General features: G+C 35.0%; 1 protein-coding gene across 3 annotated transcripts in view; it reads right to left on the bottom strand.

Annotated features, from left to right (window-relative positions):
• Positions 1-5,491: 5,491 nt before the first annotated feature.
• The window catches only part of LOC18430618 (uncharacterized), a 36,416-nt gene continuing 17,557 nt past the window's right edge, over positions 5,492-24,350 (bottom strand). For all 3 annotated transcript variants that reach the window (XR_016051043.1, XM_088860499.1, XM_088860500.1), the window contains one exon: positions 5,492-5,877. The gene's annotated coding sequence lies outside the window, so the exon portion shown is untranslated. The remainder of the gene's footprint in view (positions 5,878-24,350) is intronic.

Here is a 24,350-nt window from a genome sequence, read left to right as displayed (position 1 = left end):
TTAAAAACTCGAGAAATTCTTTTCTTTGTACACCGTTAGTTGCTGTTGGGATGATTATGATAGCAATTAATGTTAAAAATATGTTAGTTGGTTCTTTTTCTCCACTATCCAATGATCTTTTCGGTTTGGAAAATTGGGCCAAAACGGCACGGAGTTTACCCTACAAACCAATGGTTAAGAAGTTGGGAGATAACGGATGTCTTTTTCATCTTTGATCTATGGAGGAAGTACAATATATTTTGTTGGGACGTCACTAGAGAGTACAAGGTAAGCGTTTTTATGTTAATCTATTGAACATTACTGATCATAAATCTCTTGTTCCAAAATATGTACAATGGGTTAGATTCTAGGGGGTCCCGTTGAATGTTTAGGTTCAGACGCATTTTAAATTGGCAAGCCACCTCAATTGTCATTAAATAAACACTTGGTATATGCTGACGATCATCATCCATCTCATGTGCAAGGAATCAAGAAAATTTCTACCATCTCCAAGAGCACTTTGATCTTTCAAGATAGAGAGATCAACGAATCCATGCAAACTTACTAATTTCATAGCAAATAAACAATAGAGCAAATTACATATGGACACTACTGGGGGGTAGAGTCAATTACCAAATGGGCACTCATTTTTTCAAAATTATGAGCATCCCCCCTCCCGCGACAATTTGTTTTTCCTAAGTTACCTTCTTGTCTCGCCATACAAACATCGGACAAAGGGATCTATTTAAACTGGGGTGAAATTTGTTATCCGGTATTTGAAATACCAGACAACTATTTGGAACCTCCTCCCTCTCTCCCTATCTCTCTCACCTTTGCTCAACCTGTCTCTACCTCCTCCCTCTCTCCTCTCCCTATTTCGCTCACCTCTATCCAAAAATCATCGTCTCTAGGAAAAGTTCGACGCTTTCTGTATATATTTCCCACCATTTTTCTGGATTTTCTGGTAGTTCTCTGGCGAGATTTGGTGGAGAGGTAATTGAGATTGGCCTCAAAGGAGCTTCTGGTTAGTATTTGTTGGAGGTAGTTTTGGTTCTCTTACTTTTTGGTGCATGTATCTTTGATCGGTGAATCATTTGTTTTCAATTTTTTTTTTTTTAATTGAAACCCTAGACATTAGAGTAGGTGTCACATTAGAACCGTCATCACTTGCATACAGGGGCTCGCCATTGCTGCTTCTATTGCTTTTGGATGCAACACGGACTGTCACCTCTTATCCTGACCACACTGCAGCCTCTCTGGCGGAGCTTTGGTGATGTGCACCAAATTCAGGTAGCTGATCCTAGTCACGCCGCAACCATCCTTTGTTGCGATGCTTGGCCTTTCTCTAAATTTGCTCATCTCATTGCAAATCAAGCTATCCTGGAGGCCATGGAAACTACTGATTCCATAGTCAAATTTCCTAAAATATCCATCCATCCCCAACAAATAGAACTCCAAAACCCCTTCCATCTCATTCCTCTCTTAACCATCAAATATTTATACCAAATAAAATACCCTAACATAAAGTAAAAAAAAAACCTACTGTACAATTCATATCTTACCCAATACATGGCTTCTACCCTTCTTTTTCTCTCTAAAAGGTGTGTCCATCTACGCAATATGTTCTTTAAAACACTAAGCCCCGACTGTTTTCTCTCTGAAAGCATGAGACTTAAGCCATGCATTGCTTTTTATCTCTAAAAAGACAACAAAGTATGCCATGTATTTCTCTCTCTCTCTCTCTCTCTCTCTCTCTCTCTCTCTCTCTCTCTAAAAATTCAGTGCCAAGCCAAAACTGTGAGTAGAGGTTGATCCTTCCAAGCCTCTCATTTTGAGCGACTTCCATGGTTTTTCGAGCAGTTCTCGTTTTTAGCAATATCTTCATTTGATTGACCAACGACATTGGGGTGCCTACGTTTAGGGAGAGAAGAGAGAGAGAGAGAGAGAGAGAGAGAGAGAGAGATGGGGGGGGGGGGAAGGGGAGGTGTGTGTGGGGATTTGAGAAGAGGTGAGCGAGAGAGAGAGAAGAGGTAGAGTCGCAGGTTTAAAAAAGTCAAATAGTTGTTCAGTATTTCAAACACCAGACAACAAATTCACCCAAGTTTAAATAAATGCCCGTGTCCAGTATTTGCATTGCCGGACAAGAGGATAACTTAGGAAGAAAAAAAATTGCTACAGGAAGGGGGTGATGCTCGTCATTTCGAGCAAATAAGTGCCCATTTGGTAATTGAACCCCTCAATAGTGTTAGTACGTATTTTGCTCTAGACAATATAAAAGTGAATCGTCAAAATTACTCTACATAGTAGAGGAAAAACTAAGGTTTGGGCCAAAATAAATGGAAAAAATATTTTAGAAAATAAAAAAAGCAAAATACCAAGATTTATGTGGTTCAAAAAATTCCTTACATTCATGGGCAACAAATTTCATTTCCACTAATTAGAAAAATAATGTACAAATATGGAGAATATAAGGGTTTACAAACTCTTTCCGCAAGCCCCAAAACATGATTTTTCTTGCTTTATTTCACCAACCCAAGGACTATAACAACTGACACACACTCTCTCTTGCACTAACTTCCTATGTATAGAAACAACATTTTATAAAGAGAACACCTAAGGAGATATCCACTCTCCTATCCCATTCCTAATTTTAGCAGGTTTTCCTAAACTATAAGATTTAGGTTTCCAAAAAATAGGAACTATTTACTACAACCTAGTCACATGAGTTTTCCTAAAACGATGGGATTCTAACTAATTCCCAAAAAATAGAAACCCATGAAATATGAGCTCCCCATAATAATATTATCCCACTTGAAGACATATTTTTGACTGGTCTGCTCCAAGAAATTAATGTTCACCAGTTATTGATTATCAAGTAACCACAAGACCCAAGGAAGTTCACACGAAGTGAGCTTCCCCTGCCCAATATGCTTAGTCAAAGGATCTGCTAGACTATTATCAATATGAATTTTAAGCAAAAAAAATATTTAATCTTCTACCCCATCACGAATATAGTGATATTGAATATCAATATGCTTACTCATGTCATGGAAGGTTGGATTTCCTTGCAAAAAACAAGGTGCTATGACTATCACAATGAATCTGTATACTTTCTTGTGCAACTCAAAATTCACCAAGTAACATAGTTTAGCCCCATTGCTTCTTTAGATGCATGAATGAGTGATATACACACATCCTCTACAAAAGACAAAGTCATCACGATCTGCAACCTTGATAACCAACTAATTGCACCACCTCCCAAAAAAAACTATACTAGGTAGTAGACCTTTTATCCAAGTCACCTACAATATTTGCATCAATATAAACAACAACTTTCAAATCCATCCAATTATAATAAATACTAGCACTACAAGTTCCCTTCAAATAACAAAAGAGACTTTATAGTGGTCAAGTGATCATGACTAGGATTTGCGATGTATTTACTCACAACTCCTATTGTATGGTACTAACAATAGCAAACATGACGCTTCCTAATGCTGATGAATAATTTACGCATGACATTTGTGTCTTCTCTGTTTCAGTATGATATTTTTTTGAAAATAATATTATATGCATAAGATATGGGGTACTAATTGATTTGACATTCTACATATTGAAATGCCACAGATAACTCCTCTAAGTTAACCAGATTTTTCTCTTCTTTATATCTTTAATCGAATTCATTTCAATAGTAGTTTTCACATTTAATTGTTCCAACCATTGATTTAAAAATCGTCGAGTCAGCACGGGAATCGGTCACCCATTCCAATAAAATTCACAGTATCTTCTAGAGAAAAACCGGCGAGTCTGCCCGAGTCTCTATAGTAAACGAGGCTTATTCCATTATTGCTAATCACCACAATCATCAAGAGGCCCCATGCCCCCATGCATTTGTTGTTGATGTGGGTGTCGTCAGGTCTTTTATACCAGTTAATGGTCCTTGAATTTTTCGATGTGGGACAATTCCCACTGCCAGTTTGAAAAGGTAATATATGCTTTTATTATGAAAGATATCACATTAAGTGGTGAAATGGTGTAGTGGTTATCATGTTCGTCTTTGACGGTAGAGATCTCTAGTTTGAATTCTCTCAGTACCATCTTCTTATTGACTTGTCAAAAATAATTTTTTTTATCAAAAAATAAAATAAAATAAAAGGTACCATCTTCTTATTTTTCTCGACAGAAACAAATTCTTTTTGTCAAAAAATAAAATAAAAGGTACCTAGGCAACACCATATTCTTATTTTTCTTGTTAAAAAAAAAGGAAAAGGTAATACAACAAGTATTTATTGCTAAACAATAAAAAAAAGTTAATACAACAAGTATATTGTTTTTCACATACGCATTTGAGCTGCGATTATCGTAAGCACAAATTAGATATATAAAGGTAATACAATATAGGCATGAAGCATGTTAGCTCTTTTTTTTTCTCTCATATATGAATGCCTATTGTTAGATTTTTTTTTTTTTTTGTACTTAGGAATAAATGGTCTAATTATATTTTTTATTTAGGAATAAATGGTTTAATTATATTTTTTACTTAGGAATAAATGGTCTAATTATATTTCTTATGTTTTACTTAGGAATAAATGGTCTAATTATATTTTTTATTTTTATATTTTTTTTACTTAGGAATAAATGGTGTTTAACATAAATTTAGGAATATTAATTTAAAGATAGGGTTCATACACTGAGGCTATTTGAAATATCTATCTCTCTCTCTCTCTCTCTCTCTACTAACAATATCTTCCACTAAATTTATTCTAGAAACCTAAAAAACTAGATTTTTGGAAAAAAAATTGCATTATAAATTATGCAATATACTATTTTTTTTTACAATTGTCAATAATATATTTTAAATTAGATGATAGTATAAGATATTTTGGATTTGTTATTATTTGTATAGTAAAATAATTATAAAATGTAAACCAACAATTTTAATTTAAGTATATAATATTATAATTAGTTAGGTTATAATAATTAGTTAATTAGGTTGTAATAATTTGGGTTTTTTTAGGGGATTCAGGTTTTTTACCAATTCGGGATTTTGGTGGCTATTTTTTCATCGATTAATTCCATTCTTTATTGTAGTCCATGTACGATGATATACTTTATCCATGATAATTCTATGCTTATCCTTTTGTGTGATGTAAATTTAATGGTTGACAGTAGTTCATGTAAGGAAAAAACATCTCAATATTCCCATATTGATACAAAAAATTGAAAGTTCTTAATAGAGTATCCGCATTTTTTATTGGATTCCTAAAAAACAACATTTATAATGAATTTTAATAAATTTTTTGGATTTTTTTTAAGACTAAATCCAACTTATTCGACCGTTTACCGATCCGGATATCCGATTTACCGATCCGGATGGGTTTTTACAGTGCCCGATCCAAGGCACCGATCTGTTTTTTAAACCACTGGTTCCAACTCTAAATTAAGAACAAAACCTATAACCAAAACAACTCTAATAATGATCATGTGCACAATAAGAAAGAAAATTTCATCAAAATAAAAAACAACTTGTCATAACCTTTCACCACCAATCAAGCATTGTAGTTTTCAATAGTATCATCAAGACCTATTTTCTTCTTAAAGAATCCACTTGCAACCAATTATCCTTTGCCCCTCTAGGAATTCAACAAGGTTCCATAACCCTCTAGGAATTCAACAAGCTTCCATAACTAACTTCTGAGCATAACCTTTCACCACCAATGAAGCATTGTAGTTTTTAATAGTATCATCAAGGCCTGTTTTCTTCTTAAAAAACCCACTTGCAACCAATTGTGTTTCGCCCCTCTAAGAATTCGACAAGGTTCCATGTTTTATTTTCTTGAAATACCTCTATCTCCTATTCCATGGATGCTCTCCATTGACAGGCTTCATCAATCTTACCTGCGTCATAATAAGAAATTGGTCCACTTTCCTCTTTTAGGCAAGTATAAGAGAAAAAATAGTCATTAAGCATTACATGAGCCTATTTAGGTCTTTCAGATCTGGTCAATTCAACACTACGGTCTTCAACAGTTTCAGGTTCTTCCACCTTAATAATTTTTTCATTCAATTCATTTGTTTTTTTTCTGCATTGAATTTTCATTAAAAATGACATGTCAACTAACAATAATCTTATGGTTACCAGGATCCCACAATTTCTACCCTTTTGTTCCATCCACAAAGTAAGAAAAATACACTTTTTGGATTTTGCATCTAACTTAGCTATCTTCTTCTTTGGAATCAAAAAATAAGTTTCACATCCAACAATATGAAGGAAAGAATAATCAACAAGTTTATCTATCCAAACCTCTTATGGTGCATTATAGTCAATATCAACACTAGAGATCTATTAATTGGTAAAAAAGTTGTGAAATGCTTCTACTCAATAACACTGCTCTAACCCTACATCACTCAACGTACACCTGATTTACTTGATAATGGAATAATTCATCCACTCAACAACATAATTTTGCTAAGGTGTTTCAGAAACTCTGCCAACTTCTTAGCAATACCATGCTCATTACAAAAATTATTAAATTCACATAAATAAAATTCCTGCATTATCAGTTCTTAGTCACTTGATGCTCATGCCTTTCTTATTTTTTACCAAGGCCTTACACTTTTCGAAACAACTGAAGGCATCCGATTTAGTTCCAGCATATAAATCCACATTTCTCTTAAAAATAATCAACAAAAGAGGCAGAACACACAACACCCCATAGAGACAACTTGTGATTCCCATGTGTTCAAATTAATCAATTCTAAAAAATCCTTACTTTTATTAGTAGATAAAGCAAAGTACAATTTATTTTGCTAATTAAATAAACATGACCCACAAAAATATAAATTAAAATATTTTAAATTAGGGAGGAGGTTCTTATCAAGAGGTACCTTGACTCCACACTGGCTCATGTCGTCCAAACGCACATGCCATGTCATGATGGAGTTCACCTCTACAAAATCAACTTCTCCCAAAGCTATTTCTGTAACACGTTTGTACAAATTGTATGTTGACTCTCCTTTTGCAACCACAAGTGCTCCCTTTGAAATTTTCAAACATCTATTAACTCCTTTAAACTTAAAACCTTACTTACTCCATTAGACATCTTGATTCTCACATCTTCAACTCTCATTATTTTACATGAGTCAGTATTTTCTATGTAAACAATACCCTCAATCGTATGGTTGGTATTTATCGAACAAATACCTGTTTGTAGAGTCATGTGAAAGTTGGCCACTATTGTAAAACTTCCTCCCTATCTATAGAAAAACTTCTACATTTTCAAAACACTCAATTTCTTCTCCTATATTTTTTTGAGTCTCACTTGAACCAAATTTCTCATTAGGACCAAATATAGAGGCTTTTTAGTTTCCTTTTTGTGTCTTACAATATTTCTTCACATGGATTGTCCACAGCCCCAACGCCTTCTAGACTTAAAATCTTGACTTATCACTTCATGTAGTTCTCTCCATTGATCTATCATGTGCTATAAATACATTCTTAGAGGATTTTGAACCCGACTTTCACCTAGACTTTTCTATAAGAATCGTTGAAACAACATAATCCAATTCAAGATACCTTATACTACTAAGATTCATGATCAATACATCTCATGATTCTGGCATAGAACACAATAATGTGGTTACCTTATATTTTTCATTAATATCTACATCTAATATCAACATGACTTCCATCACGCTCCGGGGAAGAAGAAACACAAAGTGAATTGTCTTAAGTGCTCTCCCCAAAACCACTCGTAAAGCGGCTCAGGAAATTAAACTTATTCAAGTGCCCTAACAAAGAAGTAGCATCACTTATCTTGAGATTATGCAGTTGCTGATGAATAAAATTTTTATTAAGAAGAGATCTACATTCGTAAGTATATTTAGCCAGTCCCATAAATCTTTTATTATATTTTATTAGGCAACACTGAATAAAAACATATTCATCTAAGGCCAAAATAATATTTGACTTAGCTAACTCCTCCTAATCAAATTCTTCATGATACATCTTACATATTTCTTTTCTTTGCCATTTAAAGCCACTATACAACCATCCGTCACCAACATCAAATGCATTTTCAACTTCCCAGTTAATAAATTCACGCTGTCAAATTTGAGGGTTTTATATTTGGTTGAACTTCCTCCATCATATTCAAAGATCTACGATCCACTACAAACCTCATGCATAGGAATGATCTTAAACCCTAAGCCTCTAATACTAATTATAAAAGATTAAAATCAAGATTTGGGCAAAATAAAGGGAAAGAATAATAGTGTATAAAATAAAAGGAATAAAAAACACTAAGATTTATGTGGTTCGACAAATTGTATGTCTATGGAGCAATAAACTTCACTTCCACTAATTAAAATAATATCATACAACCTTGGAGAATACAAAGATTTATAAGCTTTTTCTCACAAACCCTAAAGCATAATTTTTTTTCTTTAGAACAACCACCCAAAGGACTACAAGAATTTACCTTCTTTCACTCCTAGTGTTTCTCTTTATAAAAGACCTTTGTAAAGAGAAACACCTAAGGAGAAACCACTTTGGAGCCTTCCTATCCCATTCCTAATTTTAGTAGATTTTCTATAGGCTTTAGGTTTCCAGCCTTAGAGAAACTCATATGTGCCTCAACCAAATCATATGCGTTTTCTTAAAATAATAGGATTTTAACAAATTCCCAAAAATTTGGAAACCCAAAACAACATGGGCATCACGTAATGACATGCTAAACTGGTTTCTTATAAGTACAAGAACAATTATGGAAACCAGAGATCCCTGTCATTCCTTACTAATTATATATATATATATATATATATATATATATATATATAAAACAAAGCAGTCGTGTAAAGTTTGAAAAGTAGAACGCGCACGCCCACTGACTAACCCAAAAATAATAATAATTGAAAAGTAGAACATTATCATTTCTCGCTCATTTGCTCCTCATTAAAATATAGTATCTTTGCACTTGACATAAAAATGGTTTCCAGTGTTAGCATTTTTTAGGTTTGAAAAAATACGATTGAGTATTTCAAAATAAATTAACTTCAAAAGTTATTTTCCTAGTTTCAAATTATTAGAGAAAAGAAGTGGAGGACAATATAGAGTAAGAGTAGCTTTTATATGGGTAAGTTCGCATGCCTTCCATTCAAGGAAGAAAGGATCATGATCGGAGAGAGTGTGGGTGCATGTGTCGAGCACGGAAGAGTACAATACACATGTACCTGCATGTGTGCAAGCCCATGATAGTACACTTTGCACTTGGTAGACTTGCATCAGCATAACTTAGCCCATGCACAGATTGGAGTCAGGCTCGTGGCTTGCCCCATTTTTATGAGTCGCAACCTAGACCCATAATGCTGCATTGAACGGCCGTGCATATGATCTGACGGCTACGATTCTAGCTGTTGTGACTGTGGTGCACATGTGCAATGTGATCTGCACGAGTTCCCGCAGTCAATAATTGTTGGATGTGAGTGTTGAAAACCCGACGTCACATAGCATAGGGAACAATCACCATCGTTCACTTGAATGGCCAATTCAAAAAGCTACCTTCCTCTCTATAAATAGGGCTTCGAATTCCTCATTTCAAAAGAAAACACTTTACAAACTCGTTTTCTCTCCTCTCTCCATTTTTGTACTACCTTTCTCTTTTTAAAAACTGTACATACTGTCTCTCTACTTTGTGGCAACTCTAATGCTCTGCAATAACATGAGAGATTTCATTGTTACTTTCTATTTCTAGATATCTCAAGGATTGTTTTGCTTGGGCTACCTTCTTACACACTGAATTATATCAGTAACCAGGCAAATTACAATCTTGAGAAAGTGGTTTTAATGTGGCTGTAACTAAGGAAGTCCACCATCTCTATTTCGAGTTTTTTGTATTTTCCTTACCATATACTGCAACCCCTGTTTCACCTATCATATTTTCAATAATTGAAAACTGTATTTTTTTCGGTGAAACAATAGAAGCAAGTGTAACCTCCATCCATCTAATGAACCAAGATTATGCAAACCTAGATAGATTTGATGGAATAAATTTCAAGGGGTGGTAACAAAAACTTAAATTCTTGTTGACCACGCTTAAGGTTGTATATGTAGTCACCAGATAAACATTGGAGCTACCATCATTAAAGGAAGAGAACGACCCCGAATTATCTAAATATGGACATAAATACATGGAGGAAGATTATATAAGAAAGGTTCATATTTTCAACATGCTTACTGCTCGAATTTGCAATAAGTATTTTTTAGTGACATTGGCAAGGGAACTTTGGCATCGATTAGAGACCAACTATTTAACAAAGAAATCGGACAACCAATGCTTTCTTATTTCTAATTATTCGAAATTTAAGTTCACTGGTAATAAGTTCATACTTAACCACATGTATGAGTTGCAACTTGTTGCAAGTGAACTCAAATCAAGCGAAATTGAGTTAAATAAAACTTTTCAAATAGGAACTTATTATACATAAGTTACCCCCCCCCCCCCCCCCCCCCCCAAACGGAAAGAATACCAAAAGATGATGAAGCATAAAAGGCTTGATGTCAAATTAGTTAAACTTTGAAGATAACTTCGCAAAGATGAACATAGAAGAATTCAGAAAAGGGAGGAAGTGATGGAATACAATTCTAAAGCTAATCTTGTATCGCACAAGTCTAAAGACATATCTCAAAATAATAAAAGATCCTTCTATTATAAAAATGAGAAGGATAACCCTAAGAGACAGAAATCTAAAAATAAAAATTAGTGTGCTTTATTTATGGGAAACTCGATTATTATTCCAAGGAATGCCGACACCAATAAAGGCCTCAAAAGCCTCAAAACCAAGTCAACATAATCATCAAAGACAATCTAATGGCAATGATCATTGAAACTATATGATTGATAAAGAGGAAGGTTGGTGGGTGGACACCACCGCTACCGCCCATGTGACTAACAACCGAAATCTCTTTAAGACATATGAACCGGTGGGAAAAGGGAATTCAGTTCAATTAGGGACTTACGCAATTGCAAAAATGCTTGATAAAGGGACAATTGAATTGAAGTTCATTAGATCTAGCAAGATTATTTTGACTAAGATTGGTATCTTTGTAGGGAAGGAATATTCTTACAATAGGATTGTTCAAATTACATTTGATTACTGAAATAAAAAAATAGTTCTATTTATATTGTAAGTTGTTTTCATTTGTGGTATGCTAGATTAGAATATTTGAATTTTACTAAAACAAGATCCATTGTTATGTTGGGTCTTATCTCTGATAGCGGTTATGCATCTAATGAAAAGTGTGAGTCATGTGTACAAGCCAAAATAATTACAAAACCTTTTCCTTCAGCGAAAAAGAATACTAAATTATCAAGGCTTGGACATGCTAATACATGTGACTTAAATAATATACTCATATGAGGAGGTAAAAGATATTTCATTACTTTCATATATTTTTTTTTGTGTTATACATATGTATACTTATTAAAACATAAAGATGACGCTCTTGAAAATTTTAAGATTTTCGAAGCTGAAGTTGAGCATCAACTTAATAAAAAAAATTAAAAATTGTAAGAAGTGATAGGGGCGGAGAATATATGTCTAATGAATTCACAAACTTTCGAAAAAATAATAGAATAATTCACCAAGTCACTGCTCCACATACCCCACAACAAAATAGTTTAGCACAAAGAAAAACTATAACATTGGTAACAATTGTTAACTCCTTGTTAATAAACTCAAGTTTACCTTTAAATTTGTAGGGTGAAGACGTATATTTGGCTTGTGTAATTATCAATAAAGTTCCACATAATAAAGTTAACCAAACCCATATGAGTTGTGATTTAATTATAATAAAAAAACAAAAAAATCTTCATTAAATTTTTTCAAAGTATGGGGATGTCTAGTATATGTAAGACTCCCTGATCTTAAAAAACTTAACTTGGACCTAAAACCTCTTGATGGTTATGTATGATATGCTCAAAATAATAAAATTAGGTTCTTAGATCTTAGTTAAATACAATAACAGAATCTCGAGATGCATAATTTTTTTGAGAATTTAACCACCCATTAAAATGAACATGAAAATATTAATATTCTACCAACTAGTTAAGAACAAAATGAAGATCAAAATAGTTTTATTGAATCATGAAATGAAGAGGTAATAGATCCTAAATGCAGTAAAAGAGCATTATGAGATCCTAATTATAATTTTAGCCTAGATTTTTTATATTTGCTTAGTTTAGGGCTGGTAATGTACCCAGACTTGACCTAGGACCAGGCGGCTAGACCCAACTTAGGTCTAGGTATGGGTCCAATTTTAGCCTAGATTTTTTATATTTGCTTAGTTTAGGGCTGGTAATGTACCCAGACTTGACCTAGGACCAGGCGGCTAGACCCAACTTAGGTCTAGGTATGGGTCCAAAAATTGGTCCGAGTCCAAATCTTGGACCTGAACATTATTCAGGTCTAGGTCCGGGTTTGGGTCACACATCATACTTTTAGATTTGGGTCTGGGTCCAGATCTAGGTCCCATAATATTTTTGTACATCTAGGTTAGGGTCCGGCCTGACCTAGACTGGAACCGACCCATTGCCACCCTAACCTAGTTGAAGCAAATCAAATTAAGGTGTTAAATATGGCACTTCTTGCTTTGAATGTGGAGGAAGATCCTTCCTCATTAGGTGAAGCTTTCACATCTCATGATGCAACATTTTGGAGAGAAGCCATTAATAGTGAAATGGACACCATACTTGCTAATAAAACTTGAAATTTTGTGGACCTACTACTTGGTTCTAAACCTATAGAATGTAAATGAATGTTTTAAAAAAAAAAACTTAATATTAGTAGGTTATTAATAAGTATAAGGCTAGATTGGTAACCAAATAATTTAAACAAAAAGAAGACTGACTATTTTGACACACATACCCTAGTGGCAATGATGTATATTATATGATTGCCTTAGTAATAGCCTCTATTAACGATTTAGCCATTCACCGAATGGATATAAAAACTACAATTCTAAATGGTAATGAAAAGTTTACATGGAACAACCCAAAGGGCTCATTATGCATGGTCATGAAATAAAGCTTAATTTTCCCCTTGTTCATCGACAACGTGATTGATGAGCTGTTGCTACTAAGTTAGTCTTAGATCTCTCCTTTCTAGGTGACCAAGAATACATCATTGACTATATGGCTCATGAGAACTAAAAATGACATTACTCTTTATTGACTTGTTGACTACATGGACTCTATAGCACATTAATTTACCCTTGACTTTAAACTAAAAACCAAAAATAACCCTTTAATGACAAACTATAAAAGTGGAGCCAATAAATTAAACAATCCCAACATGTCTAACTTAACAAATATTGTAATTCCAAACACATCTCTAATCCAAATTAAAAAGACTTGTTTTAGCCAATGACTTAAGATAATTTGCTTCAATTCTTATGCATGGAATTTAGTTGCATAAATGGGTACTTGCAACGTATGAACTTAGATGCATATAGGTTGCTTGTAAACTGATTTTAATGTATGGGAAATAGGGCACAATGGTAGCTTAATCATTTTCACATTTTTGTTAGGAATATTTTGGTCATTATCTAAGGCAATCAAATGGGTTATTATATATTGAATGTTGCTATAACAATTGCAGTAGTTGAGTTCGATTAATGAAATTGAAATTTTCCTCCTATTTCATGTGTATATATATATATATAGGGTGCGGTTTGTATAGAGCCTAGGCTCTAAACAATCCTACCATCAAATAGTATTGAGAACTGTGATTTCACTATTGAAAATCTTTGTGATAGCCTTAAAATATATTTTCATATTTATTTATAAAGTTTAAAGCTTCAAAAATAGTGTAGATCGACAGATCTATTAAAACTTGAAAATCTTCAAAATTGACGGTCCAAAAATGCGTTACAAAATAAACTATTTCCAAAACTTGAAATCCATTTTTTTCTCATATCGATGTATCTTGATATCAAGATGATCAATTTGAAGATATTTGGGCATGAAAACAACCTCTTCTTGTGAAATTTTTGAGGGAGGCTCAAATTTGATTGTTTAGAGGCCTTGGCTCTATATAAACTTTTCCTATATATATATATATATATATATATATAGAGAGAGAGAGAGAGAGAGAGAGAGAGAGATTGCCCAACTCATGAGTTGGAAAGCCCTTACTAGGTTTAACAGCATGATATAGGGCCAAAAGTCACTTATTTCCTTTCCATCCTTGACTGTGATTGAGGAAGTTTTCCTCTTGCTAATCAAACAGCATGATCGACGAGTTGATGCTTAATCCGTCTTCGATCTCTCCTTTCTGGGTGCCGGTTTGCACCACAAACTCTCTCCCTTCCAGATCTCCTTCACACTTGAAAGACAATAGTGAAAATATATATATGTTTTCACACCTGAAGGTGTTAATTAGTTATTTTCTAAAAGAATATGGGGCTTTGCTTGATGTTCCTATAGCAGCTGATAGTGAGGAACTAGAGGAATCACGAAGTGACGACTAATATCCCAAAAAACCAGTCAACGATTTCAAACACAGAGTACCACCGTGAAAGAAAGCTCACAAGGCATGACTATTGTTACAGAAACTGCTTCATGCTCCATGCTAACAGAAGATTCCATGGGAGAAAGCAATGATACCTAATCCATAGTAGAGAAATCCATTACCCTGAACTCCACCTCTGGATTGAACCAAGTAAAACAAAACAATTCCCAAAGAGGAGTCACCCTATGACAATAACAAATTTGCAAAAATTACCCAAAAAACTAAGGGGCAGAGTTGATCAATGTGATGAAGAAAAAAAGGCAGGAGAAAAAAAACGAGAAAGCCAAGAGAAAGTAAAGTCTGGGATGCCCTTGGTTTCAGAAGACATGGCCAATGAAAATTTACTAAGAGAAGGAATTGAAGTTGAGAAACATGAGAGTATACAGAAGGATGAAATAGAGGTCTAAGAAATGGAAAAGGAAGAGAAGACATTAGAGAATGCAAGAATAAAACAAGAGGAGGTATGCAAAATCTACGATGTCTTACATTCATTTTTTATGCTTGCTTTTGCTTGAGCCAGACTTTACATATCATTCTCTCACATACACTATCTTGTAAATAGAGAGAACTTCAAGACAATACATTCATAACAGGTTTACGCTTACCAGAGACAAACATTTGTAATTCAAGCAGTGTTACATGCATACCAACATTAGTGTTGGGTTAGTCCAAGTCAGAAGTATCAAGTACATGAACATAAAAAGCAAGTGTGGTATGACACGTCTATACAAGAAGTATTTTGAATAAAACAATAATGTGTATGTGTGTGTGTGTATAAAATGAAATTTATCTTATTAATACACATAAAACTAAGCACCGGTGTGGTAGCTGCAGCAGTTTTATGCAAAAGGTCCCAAGTTCAGACTCTTTCGAGAGCTCTTCATATCGTTTGTTCCTATAAATAATTCCTTATGTAATATAGTTTTAAGCATGAGTGGCAGAATGGTTCACTTTACCACACCCTTGCAATAGTTCCCAAGTTGGAATTTCGGTCCCTTCCAAATTTTTTGTGTACAGTGTCTTCCAATGTCAACATGTGTCAAATTGTCAGCACATGACACGAAGCACATGTTGGAGCATTGGGATAACACTAAATTCACGTGGCTGAAAATTTTCCTAGCAGGTGATGGAAGAGAAATCAGAAACATTGTTGAACTTTATGTTCTGGAATCAACATCATCAGATATCAAGGGCAAACCTGATGAGCAGCCAAATATCAAGGAGCACGAGGATTTTGTAGCGAGAGAAAGCTCAAAAACCACAACTGCTGCCAATTATACAGAAAAAGAAGGAACGAGAACAAAAGAGAATGAATCCACAGAATCAACACCAGGACTGGAAACCATTTTGGAAAGAGAAGGTGGGACATCCAATCAACCAGATATACATCAAGCCCAAAAACCAAGGAGTCGTTAGAGACAGTTTGCAGTTCTCCATCTGTTACCAGTACTATTCCTACAGATCTTAGAGAAAGAAAACAAAGAAACCACGGATGAAAAGTGAGTTTCCATCTATCTGGGAGGAAGCTCAAACAACAAATGACACAGAAATTGCTAAATTGGTACATAAAGAGCAATTGAGAGAAGAGAGAGAGAGAGAGAGAGTCTGTTTTCCAAAGCAGTAGGGGGGATATACTTCTAATTTCTGAAAATAGTTGCCTTTGACAAATTGATGTCAAACAAGATGAATCACCGAGTGATAATAAAGAAACACCAGATCTCATATTAGGATCATTGGAAACCACTGAAGTACCAGAAAGCCATCCAGAGAATTTTGGCCATGATGATAGAGGAAGAAAGAGACACCAAACAGAGAGAATGCGCACAAGGCATGACTCCTGTTACTGAAACTGCTTCCATGGTAACCAAAGATCACAAATAGAATGCTATGGAAACAAATGCATACTGGAAATCTCTGTGGATGAAACTATAAACATCACAGAAAGGTCTGGAACAAATAAAAGAAGACAAGTCACCTAAAGAAACAACAGCCTCCAACAATGAACAAGTGACAGATATGACCCAAGAGATTGTGCTCGTTGTTACCAGAGTGGATATATGTGATGAACAAAAAGAAGAGAGGGAGATGGAAAATAAAGAAAAAATTCGAGATAACAACTTTGAGACTATCTGTAAGAGAAGAACGGGCTGAGGCAAGCTTACCAGGAGAAGGAATTGAAGTTGAGAAACACATGCAAAGCTCACATAAAAATGAAATGGAGGTTCAAATAATTGAGAGAGAAGAGACGACGTCAGTAATAGAAGAAATACACCATCAGGCACATACATACTCTCACAAACTGACAAACACACACCAAAAAAAAACAAAAAAGTTCGTAAATCAAGATACTTAAAAGATTTGAGGCGATTTTCAATGTGTCAAAGTAGATGATGGAAGATAAATCAGAAGAAACACCATGGAACAAGAATGAGATTCCCTTTTCAGGAATTTGAACCATCAGAAAATATGATAAAGCAAGAAGAACTGTATGAAAGTTAGACCTGTAAGTATCTTGCAAACGGAGAGAGTAGGGGTGATGCATATCGCATCCAGAACACTTTATTTTAATTTTCTAAATTAATTTTCAGACATTAAGTAGGCTTTTTATCTTTTAATAGGGTTAATATTTAGGGCTTAAGTCATGAGGGGTAAAAAGGGTATTTAATTATAATTTGGTTAGTTACTAGTTGAGGACGTGGGTATGGAATGATAGATATGGATGGAGAGTTAAAGATTTAAAAGAGAGATTTTTTAGGGAGATTTTCATGGGAGTGAAGATTTAAGGGAAGATTTTATGGGGGTAGATTCATGTGAGAAGAAGATGGAGCTAGAGAGAGAAAATCGTGGGGGGAGAGAGATAGATGTGGTGGAGAGAGAGATAGATTGATTGGTTTTTTTTTTTAGGTTAGTTTTTCATTTTTATTTTTAGCATTATATTGAATGGAAAGTTTATGGGTAGAAGCTAGAACTTGATATTTTTTCAAAGAGAGTTTGTTTAAGAATGAAGAAAGATAGCTTCTTCTTCTCCATGGCTTGATTTACAAATATATTTTCCCCTCCATTATTGTTGAATCTGTGCTTGTTTAGATCGAAAGAAAGCCGGATTTAATGATGCAAAAGGAGTCAGGGAAATTAAATCTGGCCTTCTTTCGATCTTAAACAAACACAAATTCAACAATAATGGAGGGGAAAATGTGGCTGTAAATCAACCCATGGAGAAGAAGAAATTATCAAAAGCTATCTTCATTCATTTATAAACAAACTCTCTGGAAAAATATCAAGTTCCAGCTTCAACACACAAGTTTTCCACTTAATATAATACTAAAAATAAAAATGAAAAACTAGCCTAAAAAAAACCACGTCAATCTCTCTCTTCCACCACGTCTATCTCTCTCTCCCCCACGTTAATCTCTTTCTTTCTCTCCCACACAATTTTCTCCCCTAGCTCCATCTCCTTCTCACGTGAATCTCCCCTCTTAAAATCTTTCTTTAAATCTTTATTCCCATGAAAATCTCCCATAAAAATCTCTCTTTTAAATCTTTAACTCCCCATCTATATCTATCCGTCCATACCCACACGTCCTCACCCCATGAAAATAGTATGCAACCAAATTATAACTAAATATCCTTTTTACCCTACATACCTTAAGCCTTAAATATTGACCCTAATAAAAGATGAAAAGCCTACTTAATACCTGAAAATTAATTTAGAAAATTAAAATAAAATGTTCCAGATGCGATTTGCATCACACTCCTCGAGTTGAAAAAAAAAATCGTCTCGAGTTTTTGCTGCGGCATCATCGACTTCCTTTAGCTGATGGTGAAGTCCAACATCTAGCTGATGGTGAAGTCCAACATCTCCGCAGAAATATTCTTTATAAGGCATGAAGCTGAACAACCGGGATGCATCTTCGATGGGCATTGATTTGGCATATACAGTGCAAAACAAATTGCTGATTAAGGGATTAAAATCGCTCCTAGCAGAAGAAAAAGCATTGTTTCCAACCAGAGAAGTGTGATTCATGATTGAAGAAGCTTTCTCCCATGTCTGGTCTTGAAAGAATTGCCCTGGAAATAAGCAAATACAAACTGACTCCATGATTTAAGCATATAATGTATCGCTCGTTGCTCCCCAATATGTCCCAACTATGGGATGGAAGTATTTGGATATGACACTTCCAATGGGTGCCATGATTGCTAAGGCCTTAATGCAATTCTTGACAAGCTTATTGAATGTTGTGCATGGCTGAAAATCCTTTGACTTTGGGGGCACTTGCGATCATAAATTTTATAGCCAGGTTCAAGAACTCAGTAGATGCTTTGACATCATTATCGAGGCCTATTGAATTGCTCACTGTGGATGTGAAGAAGAAAGCAAGTGTTTTAGACATCACAAAAATTATTAGAAATTTGCCATTGTAAATTTCAACAATAAATACCCCAGTTGTATAAGTCATTTCATAAGTACGGGCATCTTTGGCTCTCACATAACCATTAGCCACACTGATCTTATTAAAAAGCCCAACAAGATTCAAACATGTATCAACAAGAAGCTCGTACACTCTCACACTTGAAGGTACAAGCTTAAGGACAAAACTTACAGAAACTCCTTTACTGCCATAAAGGCATAAGTCAATAGTGAGAGATCAAACCAATGTGGTCGAAGGTCAAGACATTGTTATGAGATCCCTTTTATTAGATAATTCCAACTGTTGCCACTTTTCTTGAGTAAAATTTCAAAAGAAGACCATGCATGCACCAATAAAATATATGTGTCTAAACCCAACTTAATATTCAGCCTCTAAACTTGAGCACCCAATACTGAATTTCTTTAATTCAAGCATGCGCACATGCTGATTACAATAGGAAAAGAAAAACGACTTGATCTAAAACCCTGACAAATCATAAGAGCAAATATTTTTACACAACTTCCAAACATACCTCCTTTGAGAAATTTACTCAAAACAACCTCACAAAAATATTTGCCACTATAATTCAAGGAATGAAGCATCAAGTTTGTAGCAAGGAGCTTACCAACTTTGCAATGGGGTGATAAAAGTGCATTGGCAACGCAAGGGTCACTAATGAATCTACACCTCAGAGCTTTATCATAGATTTTTCCTAATAGCTATTATACTCTCTGTACCTCTGTTGCATCACTCTGATGTGTAAATACCAGAAAGAGTAGAATAAGAAAGTTGAAAACCATGGGCCTCTATCTCCCTCAAAATTCTAAACCATTATCAAAGGAACCTGAGAAAATTCGGCCATGAATTTTGAAATAAACTAAGATAAGTCCTTTGCTCAACCCATAATTTCTTTCTACACAAAATACATGAATTGAGATCTGAATCTTCCACTCATAACAAAGCAATGACTTAGCCTTTCTTTCACCATTGAGGACGTCATTATCAACTTCAAGGTGGACATTACTTATGTCAAAGATATTATTAAAAAACAAGTTGAAAACAACTTTAGTTCCTTGGTGTGCATCGCCCACGACCTCCCAGAATCAAAAAAGATATTGAGAGAAACAATATTCTTACTATCACTGCCTTCAACATCAGTTTCCTCTGTATGTTGTCGAATTGAGAGTAGAGCCACACACTCCTCTTTAAAAGACTTAAGTTGAATCTCCTCACTCAATGACAACCACCAATATTTTACTTTGATCAGAAACCACTATCTTTGCTTTCTCATCCAATCTTAAACTCGCTTTGATTACAGTTATGGGTTGCTCTTCCTTAGTCATTAGGATCGATTCACTTACAAATTCAACATTGCCTTTAACAAAGATAGTGTTAAAACTTAAAATTTCTTTCTGATCTACAAAATGCTGAATTTCCTTATTAATCAATTTAAAACCATCCATCCTTCTATCGATAACAATGTTAAGTATATCCTCAATTACATTTTCTTATTCAACAAGTTGATCCATAAATACATCTACTTTTTTCTCATTAACTTTGGGACCTTTTGTGTCTTTCAATACATCAACCTCTCTAGTGACAAATTTAGAATTTTTTTGATCAAGAAATCACTTACCTTTGTCTGTTTACTTATGCGATGCTCAGGGCACAGTTTTGTTGTAGGGATAGCAACTCCATGGGTTGGAGGTATTAGTCTCCTAGCCTGGAATGCTCTTGCTCCAAGGGTGGATCTGGATGTGAAAAAATTATTTCTTTGTCTCTACACTGATTTCAGTCTACTCCCCTACATCAATGAAATCAGCTATGGAGTTGTCAGTTGCCCAACTTTTCTCTGCATTCATGCTCCCGTTGATGATGTTGTGCATCGAACCCATAAGTGTGATCAAGCATAACATCAGATCGTTCTTAATCAAACTCGAGCTCTAATTTACGTTGATCTCCACTAGAACTCATACAATTGGATCTGACACTACAGATCATATCTTGTTCGATGTATGTTGTTGCAATCTTTGTTTCTACAACAACTTTGCAACCATCTCCGTCAAGTTATCGTTTCTCTTATATATTTGGTCGTACTCGCCATTCCTACTGTTGCGGCCTCTACGACCAGCCATCTTAGTCACTAACCCCTTTCGAATTGTGCTCTGATACCAAATGATGAAAAAGGAGCCACTGAGTTCTTGAACCTAGCTATAAATCTATGATGGCAAGTGCCCCCAAAGTCAAGATTTTTCAGCCATGCACAACATTCAATAAGCGCGTCAAGCCCTGGAAATAAGCAAATACCAACTGACTCTATGATTTCAGCATAGAGAGACTTGGACTTGATATTTTTCTAGAGAGAGTTAGATTAACGTGGCTGAGAGAGAGATAGACGTGGTGGAGAGCGAATGAGAGAGAGAGATTGATAGGGTGTTTTTTCAGGTTAGTTTTTCATTTTTATTTTTAGCATTATATTAAGTGCAAAGCTTATGCCCAGAAATTGGAACTTGATATTTTTTTAGAGAGAGTTTGTTTATGAATGAAGAAAGATAGCTTGTTCTTCTCCATGGCTTGATTTACAACCACATTTTTCCCTCCATTATTATTGAATTTGTTCTTGTTAAAAATCGAAAGAAGGCCGGATTTAATTTCCCAGACTCCTTTCGCATCATTTGGTATCAGAGCATGGTTTGAAAAGGTTAGCGACTACGATGGATGGTCATGGAGGTCGCAACCGTGAGAATGCCGGGCATGACTAAATACACAAGAAATTTGACAACTTGACATAGATGTTTGAAAAGTTGTTGCAAAAAAAAAATCGCAACAACATGCATCCAACAAGATGAGAACTACGGTATTAGATCCATACTGTGTGAGTTCTAGTGGAGATCAGCGTAAATCAGAACATGAGTCTGAGTGGGAACGGCTTGATCGCACTTATGAGCACAATGCACGATGCCATTGACGAAAGCATGAATGCAGAGAAAAGTTTGGCAACCGACAACCCCAAAGCCGATGTTATTGGGATAGAGGAGTAGACCAAAATCAGTGTCGAGACGAGCAAAGAAAGAGTTTTCCTACATCCAGATCCACCCCTGGAGTAGGATCATCTCAGATTAGGAGACCGATACCTCCAACTCGAGGAGTTGCTATCCCTACGACCTGAACATCACACAAGTAAACAAACAACGGCATGTGATTTCTTGATCAAAGAAAATACTAAATTTGTCACTATAGAGGTTGATGCATTGGAAGATACAAAAGGCCTTAAATCTAATGAGAAAAAGATGTAGTTGTAGATCAATCTACTGAAAAAGTAGAGATAATTGAGAATATCTCCAACAATTTTATTGATGGAAAGATGGATGATTCTAAATCTGATGAAGAAGAAATTCTGCATTGTATCAATCAAAAGGAAATGTTAGCTTTTAACATTATTTCTATTGAAGACAAATGTTGAATTTGCAAGTGATTCCCTCCTAGTAAACATGGAGAGTTGTGACTGGTTGTGTATTTCGAAAAAGCCTAATCATGGTGTGGAATGGTTGTGATGAATTCAGATGGTTCGATCGTTTATTAGAACTGTTTCATAATTGGTGTGATATCTTTGAAGTATGGTTTCAACAACATCATTTTGTGTGGTATCTGTTTATTAATATTGCTGATTTTGGATGTTCAAGAGATGCGGGAATGATAATTTGCGGTGGGAGTATGTTGACACTTAGTCACTGTACTAGAATTAGAGTTTATGTTGCTTACCAAAAAGAGAAGCCCTATAGTCTACTATGGAAACCATGTAATGATGTTTGGTTCATGAAAGAAGTTACTAATTTGGTTGAGATTTTTATTGAAAGGACAAACAAAGTTAATATACTTGTACAAGAAGAGAAGAGTCATCTCTTTGACAACTTTGTTGAAATTGAACAAATCTTATCGGGCCCTATAGGTGAAAGGACTAGTCTTGCAGTCAAATTCTTGATGTCCATGGGAAATAATTTAAAGGGTGCTCCGGTAGAGGTTGAGAAAATTATTGCAAAAGACAATAATTTTGTTGTTGTAGAGATAACATCTACTCCATGTGCCAAGCATGTTTTGAAATTTTATCTTGATGTTTTTAAAATTTCCCTTGGGGAAGCTTATCAACTCAAGCACCATCATAAGAGGTTTGAGAATCTACTTTTTGCTTTGATATGTGAATGGGAAGGGTTCGTTGGATATGTGCTTGCAAAATATTTGTACACATGCCATTTGTATGGTTGGAGAATGCAAGGAGGATGTTGGTGATAACTTTCAAGGGGGACGTACAGAAACTCACACAGTTTTTCCCTATTATTATTCCCCACAAAACATGGGTTTAATAATTGCTAAACCAAAGAGGGTCATGTGGTTTTTAAGCTATCATTGCAAAAATCCTTTAGAAGTTACAAAAGGGGATTCACCCCTTAAGCTTTCTGAGCTGAGTGATGTGATAGCTGGCTACACAGGCTTTAGCAAATCCATGTCAACTACTTTAAAAGTTGCATGTCTTGATAGTAAAGTTTGCCTTGTGGGAATGGGATACAATGAAATGATGAGGCTCATGTCGGAATATACTATGGATGTTGATCACCAAATATGGCTTCATCGATATCTTCTTTGCCAATTCCATTGGGTTCTATCACCTGAATGTTCAGGAAACTCAAAGAAAGAGGAGGTGTTTGCCACTGTGTTATGTTGGAAGAGAAGCATGCTAGGCTAGGATGCATAGAACATGTGGGGAGTGGAATTATGCAATCGTATTTCATCATTTATGAAATGCCCGACAATCATATGGCTCATATAAAATTCCATGTGTTGTTACTACCAAGTGGGTCAGTGATGATCATGTTACAACAGGAGTTGCAACCTTCTAAGCAAATTGATGACCTAAAACTCAAGGCCTGGTTATCACAAGAGTTCAAGACAAAGAAGAAGCCTCAGAAGAAGAAAGCCGGTTGAAAGAAAGATTTTTCTTTTGTAAGGAACCAATTGGCCGATGCAATTAGTCAAAGAGCATATTCCGTGCATCCATATTTGAATATATTTGGATGTTTGCCCTGGGAATGACTAGGTGGATGGAGAATTTCTTTATTCTTTAGAGTGTTCAGCTTCATGCCTTACAAAGAACATTTGTGTGGAGATGTAGGACTTCACCATCAGTTAAGGGAAGTCGATGATGCCATAGCAAACACTCGAGACGAGTTTTTTTTTCCAACCCGAGGAGTATGATGCAAATCACATCCAGAACGCTTTATTTTAATTTTCTAAATTAATTTTCAGGCATTAAGTAGGCTATTTATCATTTATTAGGGTTAATATTTGGGACTTAAGGCATGAAGGGTAAAAGGGGTATTTAGTTATAATTTGGTTGGT

The sequence above is a fragment of the Amborella trichopoda genome, chromosome 3 (assembly GCF_054954075.1).
Source record: "Amborella trichopoda isolate Santa Cruz 75 chromosome 3, AtrichopodaSantaCruz75HAP2 v2.0, whole genome shotgun sequence".
Classification (NCBI taxonomy): Eukaryota; Viridiplantae; Streptophyta; class Magnoliopsida; order Amborellales; family Amborellaceae; genus Amborella; species Amborella trichopoda.
The sequence above is the reverse complement of the archived record's forward strand: the minus strand, read 5'-3'. Positions and strand labels throughout refer to the sequence as shown.